The sequence below is a fragment of the Sciurus carolinensis genome, chromosome 3 (genome assembly GCF_902686445.1).
Source record: "Sciurus carolinensis chromosome 3, mSciCar1.2, whole genome shotgun sequence".
Classification (NCBI taxonomy): domain Eukaryota; kingdom Metazoa; phylum Chordata; class Mammalia; order Rodentia; family Sciuridae; genus Sciurus; species Sciurus carolinensis.
In genome coordinates, this window is record NC_062215.1 from 153,226,531 (window position 1) to 153,234,272 (window position 7,742).

Below are 7,742 nucleotides of genomic sequence, written 5' to 3' on the forward strand. Positions count from 1 at the left end.
CTTATTTTTTGAGAATTATTACTGTGAAAAGATAATGAAACAAGTACAGTAAATCATAGCTATCATCCATTGATCTGAAACTTTAGTAGGAGATTGGCTACCTGAAAATCTAGTTCTAATTTGGTTATTTCACTATACCAAGTGGTAGCTTAGAAGGACCTGATCATTACTGCTGTTTTAAAAATGGTCTTACGTCTAGAATATATTTAGGTGAGTATTTGAGGTAGCACTGATGACTGGAGAATCAGAGAAACCATTTGACCCTGGTGACTGATACTTAGCACATTTATAACCTAGCAGAGCTTCAAAATTGTTCTTTTTCATGTCCTAAAGAAAAAGAATCTCAAGTCTTAGACTGGTAATGTGTGACAATCTTTTGAGGAACAAATCAGTAATTTCAAATTGCCCAACATAATCAGTAACAACTTCTAGGGAGCATTTAGAGTCAGGAAATAATATTTCAACTGTACTGGATGATCATGTAAGATCTGGCAGAATCTGAAGATGGTTATAAGTTGCTGGATTAAAAAAGAAACTAAAATTTATGAATTCCTGTTGAATTAAAGATGGGAATTATTTTGAGGACTATAGCCACTACATTTTAAGTGATATTTTAAGGATGACTAACTTCTCAGATACTGTTGACTATGCTATTTCTAAATTACGTGGTTTAAGTTATATGTCAATTTAAACCCCTGGAATTGGCTATATTCTTTCATTTGATTTTTTTTTTTTTTTTGCAGAGTTGGGATTGAAGCCAGGGTCTCTCTCAAGCTAGGCAAGCACTCTACCACTGAACTATCCCTCCAGCCCTGGAATAGTTAAATTCATTTTTTTACATCCTTTTCAGATATAAAGTATCTTGTTTCACTTGTGATAGTGAGTGAAACTATGGGCAAAAATTCCTTCTAAAGTGCAGTTGTGTTATAGCAACAGATCGCTCTATATAATAGCTACATGCTTAAAATATTTCTAGTATAGATTCTATGAGTTAAAATTATTCTGTGTAATGATCATGGAAGGCTGATTTCCTTCCTCAGGCCCTGTCTGATGAGAAAACTATTCAGATATAATCTTCAATATGTAACTCTTGTCTTGGATTTGTATTATATAGTACTCTTAGGGCTGAACATTTCTATGCCAAAGTAATTTGTATTCCTTCTGAACCACAGTGAAACTGGAAATCAATTTGACGAATATTTGCTTGAGATGGCAGTGCATGATAAGTGTAGGCATTGACAGTGCCATTCTTAGTAAAATGAAGAGAGCCTGTTCCTTAGGCAGAGTTGATTCTGAAAAGGAACTGCCTCATGCTCCCAATGAACACAATGCAGTCCAGTCAGGAAGAGTAATGGTAGGCTCGGCATCGTTTCTGTCTTTGTGGCACCATATCCTAGCACAAAGTTACATTGAATATTTACTTAAAACTTTTTCTACATTGAAACAGCCTGAGTCCCTCAACAGACAAATGCATTTTAAATTATGGCCTATGTACACAATGGAATACTGTGCAGCTAGAAAACAAACCGGGAGATCTGTCATTTGTGACATGCACAAATGTAGAGAACATTACATTACATGAAATAAGGCAGGCACAGAGAGACAAATCACCTCATGATCTCACCATATGTGGAATCTAAACTTGAACTCAAGAGAGTACAATCATACTTCCTTTGACCTGATTGGAAGGGAAAGGGGAGACCGATCAACAGGTAAAAGGCACAATTAGGAATAAATTCTGGTGTTCTGTCACACAGCAAGGTCACTTGCATATTTCAAAATAGCTAAAAGATAATTTTAAATGTTCTCATTCAAAAAGAATGAATATTAAAGGTGATGGATATGCCACTTAGCTTAATCATTCCACAGTGTATATATGGAATCAAAATAACACTTTGTACCCCATAAAATGTAATTATTAAAATACTAAGCCTCAATAAACTACATTTAAAATGGGTAAGTTTTGTGGTATGTAAACTACCCCAATAAAGTTGTAAAAAAGAAAATTTCTCCCACATTGGTTGTCTCCATTCCTGGGGCCACTAAATTAGTCTTAAACATTATCTTATGCCTAATGTATTCTCAAAAAGGCTAAGGCCTCCAGAATGATAGGATGGGGACCTCTGTCAGTCTACGTCTCCATAAAATCAAGAACTGGCAACAATGGTTGAAAACGACATTTTAGAACTCTAGGAATTAACCAAACTTGAATAACCTCTTCTAGATAATAATCTGAGGAGTGTTTATTAGAGGAAAATTGCTGAATCTCAGAACAATGGACTTTGTGGCATTTTGTGTTGCTCTTGCTGCATTGGCCACCTGCACTATAACCTTGAAAACCCGCAATTTTGAAATCCCAGTTCTGTGAAAACCAGTGGCCATTCAGCCACCAGAGGCAGTAGACTTTAGGGCTCCTGCCAAAAAAAACCCAAAAAAACAAAAAAACAAAAAAGCTCTATCCCCAGAGCACTGAAACTTGACCTGCCTTACAGCTTCCTGGAAAAGCCCCATTTGAGGAGAATTGTCTTTAAAAAAAAAAAAAAAATCCTTAGGTGGAATTAACTCTACTGAAAATCCTATGCTTCTGCCTTTTTTTTTTTTTTTTTTTTTTTTTTTTTTTTGGTGGCGTTTGTTTAATATCACAGCTGCTTCCAGCTAGATCATGGATGAGACAAACAAGAGCCTGGCAAAAACATTAGAGGTAAATCTGTCCACAGGGACTTTGAAAAGCTCTGATGTATTTCTGGGTATCTAAAAGTCTGCACAAATGTACGCTTGTAAGGTTGAGAGCATGCTCAAGAGAACTCGAGGGCCCCAGCATCTCACTCCTGACTGACTAAAGGCCATGAACAAGCAAGAAGTGAACCTACGGCTGTTGAGGGCATGTCCTAATACATATCTATACAGGGCTCCTCAACAAATAATAGAAAGTTTATTGATTTAAGGCATTCAAGGATATCTCTGTTAGCTGACCACTAAGTTAAATGAACAGAGAATTAGGTGGTTGTACAGAATTCAGCGGTTGTACAGTATGGGGAATAAAGACTTTCCAGAATTGGTTCAAACAGCAGCAACAACAAAACAGGAACAATAATACCCCTGAGGGTGGGTTAAATCTGGCTTCCAGAGATGTACCATTCTATTATTTAAAATACACTACTTTTAATAAATTCTGAAAAAAACAGGAAAGTATAAACACACACAGGAAAACAAGAGACAGTTGATAGAAAATGTCCCCGAGGGAGCTAAACGTTGGATTTACTAGACAAAGACTTTAAACCAGCTACTATGCATATATAATATATATGTAATATGTAAATATTAATATGGTGAATGTATTAAAACAAGAAAACCATGTCTAAAGAATTAGAGTATAAGGACATTTCACCAGGGAATATCAATAAATAAAAAGAAAAAATACATATCCCAGAGTCAAAAAGTCTTTTGATCTATTTTTCTGTAAAATTAATGCAGCTTGTCCTCATTACTACTTGTGCTCTTCAAAGGTGCACTAATTATATAAGTACAGTACATTTTTTCATTATATCTAGTGTAATAAATGATTTTCCTTGTTAGCATTTGGCATAATTGGTGACTATTATTTCTCATGTGTCCATCTTCACCACTAATATGGAGACTTCATGAGTATGAACCTTGTCTACTTTACTCATCACTATCCAACATCTGGCTTTATATTTGATAGTAATTTTTTTAAAAAATGTATGTTGGATAAGGAAATTTCAAACAAAATAATGAAAGGAATTTTATGAACATCTGCCTCATCTCAGGCACTATACTAGATTAATATTTATTAATTAAATTAGTGTTCACAATCACTCTAGGATAATATTAGTAGGCATCATTATTCCTAGACTCCATATATCAATTTCCTTATTTTGGAGGTGGGAAAGAGTACTAATTAAGTTGGTTTGGTTAACATACTGTTTGCAGGCTAACGAGCAGATGATCTGTAGGCCAGGAATTCTTGACCTCCCTGGTTCCCTCTACTGAGTATGGTTGGTTAAGCAAATGGTCTCCTCTTACCCTTTGCAAGTGAGCCACATACATGACTCCAAAAATTTTTTTACATCAGATTCATAAAGTAGAATTCATGTGAGGCCCTTAGTGGTATGACTCCACTCTAGTACACTGGTAACCTTGCACATATCCTCATAGACCATGAGGCAAAGGCTAATCTGAGTCTTGGCAGAGTGTTATGGTTTGGGTCTGGAATGTTCCCAAGAGACTCCTGTGTTGAAGACTTGGTCCCCAATGTAGCAATGTTCAGATCATGGGCTCAACCCAAATACTTAGTGGATCCCAAAGGTGCTGCAGCTGGAGACTAAGTTAACTGCACTCCTGGCTGCTAATAGCAAGTTCATCTTCATGGGAGATTGAAGAGGTGCACCTCTGTAGTTACCATAGTCCTCTCCTTGTACCATACAGATCTATCTACTTCTCCATACACATATGGGGAGCAACTTCTCCAGGGTTCATCACAGAGTATTTCCTCTAAGCTTGTGTTTTGGCAGGCCATTTTGCCTTGGTTGCTTTTTGGTTGATATTGTGTAGAATAAAAGAGAATACCATGATCATAGGCTTATGAACTTCCTTTGCTGAGATTGGATGCTGTGTTTTATGTGATTTCATGACTGCCAGTTAGCCACTCTAGATTGTGGTGCTGGCAGGAAAACCATAGGTGGGAAAGACAAGCTCTTACTTGAAATAAATGTCTATTCCTGAAAGAATAAATCACTGGCCCATCCTTGACATAAAGGGTCCAATGTAACCATCTTGACATTATATGATTGTTCTTCTCAAGGAATAGTACTATACCCTGGGATCGATTTTGGTCTCTCTTTGGCAGGTGAAGTAGAAGTTCATTCTGCTGTGGGCACAGTTGCCTCCATTTCTACCATGGTGAATACTCAGTTTGTATGCCCATTTTTCTGGTCTTTACATGACAAATGAAGGCTTGCTAATGTCAACTGGCTGAGCCATTTAATCTCCTTGGTTGTTTATTGCCTCTGTGGTAGATGCTTTCTAGTTGGCATTAATGTGTGATACAGAAATTTAACACTTCATGTCCATTTCCCGTGTGTTCATCCACTTCCCTCTACTCCATAACTCCTTATACCAGTCTCCCAGAAAGTTCCTTCTAGACCCTTGACCAGCATAGGAGGTCATCGTATAATGATTCTGTATATATTCTCACCTTGGGCCACTTCTCTTTCTCCACAAAGCCAAGATAAAATGTACCAGCCAAAGCTCTTGCCTTTGTAATGGTTTTCTCTCTCTCTGACTTTTAGGGTTTTCCCTTAATGGGACTGCAATGCAGTCTCCATTTATTTTCAGCTTTCACTTAAATGTAGAGGCAACCATTTGTAAGCCAAGTTGAGGCTTTCTCCTCTTGCTTCAGAAGGTCATATGGGACTCTGTGTGAATAGTAGGTATAAGCTCAAGGAGGGCATTGAAAAAGAAATCTGGACTGTCTCCTCATATAGCTTGCATGTGCACTTAGACTTGTACTCAGACATGCCCTCTCCATCCTGCAAGGGACTTTAAATTTTTTTTTAATTGTTTGTTCTATTTAGTTATACATGATGGCAGATGCATTTTGATTCATTGTACACAAATGGGGTACAACTTTTCGTTTCTATGGTTGTACATGATGTAGATTCACACCATTCATGTAGTCATACATGTACATAGGGTAATGATGGCTGTCTCATTTCACCATCTTTTCTTCCCCCTACCCCCACCCTCCCCTCATTTCCCTCTATACAACCCAATGTTCCTCCATTCTTCTTGTGAGGGACTTTAAAAAACAACTTTATTTATTTTTGTGGTTATGAACTGTATATATGTTCTATATAGTTCAGCTTATCACTGAACTATATTCCCCAGCCCTTTTTATTTTTTATTTTGAGACAGGGTCTTGCTAAGATGCCAAGGCTGGCCTTGAACTTACAATCGTCTGGTCTTAACTTTCTGAGTTATGAGGGAATTCTGCTGGACAGTTATGTACTACTGACCTCCACTACTTCAGGGACTCATTAGTGTTTCTATGAATGAGTCACTGTCTCTGCTTGCCTCTCCTGTTAGTCCTGACCTGTAAAGGAGGACCAACACTGAATTCCTCAGTGATGTTGGTGTCCCCTCACCATTGCATTTCTGATGGTCTTCTGTAAGTAGGATGTTCTCTAGGTTCTCTGGTGGAGCACAATCCTCTAATTGATCTTCTAACCCCACGTAATTTATGCATCCTAACATGCACAGTTCCTTGAGCCTTCTAATTGTTTTTCCCCCTGCCTCGCGTGTGTTTCAACTTCGCATAGCATAGGCTGTCATTTTCTTCAAGATTTTAAAGCCATCCTACCACTGAATTTATCCTGTCTTTTGGGGTCCTTGTTAAATCCTGTGTTCTGAGTGTCTCTAAGTGAGTAGACTCATGCAAGTAAAGGAGTTGATCTAGTGTACTTGAAATTCAATTCCCTGACTTTGGCTAATCCTTACAGCTCCTTCAGGATATAATCTCTCTTCCCCTACATCCAGTCTGTTCCTAGTTGTGTTACACTGGGATTTGACACTAACTATTGTTCAGGCAGCCAGGTGAAAAGTGGAGGTAACCTCTAAGGGGGAAATCAGTTGTCTTGTGGCCATAGGCTTAGCAGCATCTTTTTGCTTAGGGGAAATGCTTTCTCGAAATAGGGCCTTAAAAAGGAGTAGGTGACCAAAGTCCCCTCTCTCCCTCTAAGAGCCTTAGACTTTGAGGGTCCATCCCTGTCCCATGTGTCAGTGTTCCATAATTTCTTACCAGAGCCTTGATCTTTGTAACAGACTTGCCTTGACTGAGTATTCAGTAGTCTCTGAAGTTGGGCAACCCTGAACGTGCTCCACAGCTGTCTGTTTTCTCACTACAATAAAAAAAAAAAAAAGAGAGAGAAAATACTTATATAACTGCATAACCGATGTGATCCTACAATATGTACAATCAGAAAAATGGGAAATTATACTCCATTTATGTATGATTTATCAAAATGCATAAATGCATTCTACTGTCATGTATAACTAATTAGAACAAATTAAAAAATTAAGATATAAAAAAAGAGATAAAGTCCTCTTTTAAGCTGCCAGAGAGGTCCTTTGGCTCTTGTGTTTGTTTTTTAAATGTTTGTCAACTGCCTTCAGTTTCCCATTTTACCTTTGTATGGCATTGATCAATAATAACCAGCCAATTCCACTGTCCTAGTTTGTGTTGTTCACTCTCAAACATCTGAATTATCATGCTGGCCAGAGAAGTTGCCTCTGCAGAGTACTCTTCCGAGACATCACTGACAAAAGTTTAGCAAATAGGCCTCCACATGTGCTGCTGGTGCCTGGGGTCATCCTTTCCAGCTGGGGAGTGAGTAACCTAATCTCCCAAATTCCTCTTGCTACCTGCCACCTTGGACCCTCCCAGTATCAATGGATTGAGTTTGGATCCTCTGGGTCAAAGATGCCAAGCTCAAGTTGGCAATGCAGATTCATAGGAGTAACTCTGTGAAACAGAAGAAAAAAATGGGCAGGTAAGGAGAAAGAAAAGGAAGCTAGATAAGGTAGGAAGAACTAAATCTCAGCCAATGAGGGGGCTCTGGTATAAAGACTGGATGAGTGGTCCCAACGAGCAAGTGACTAGCTCCTTGTGTACCTGCTGCACTCAGTCTTTGGCTTTGGGCTGCCCAGGAAGACAGTGGCTTCAG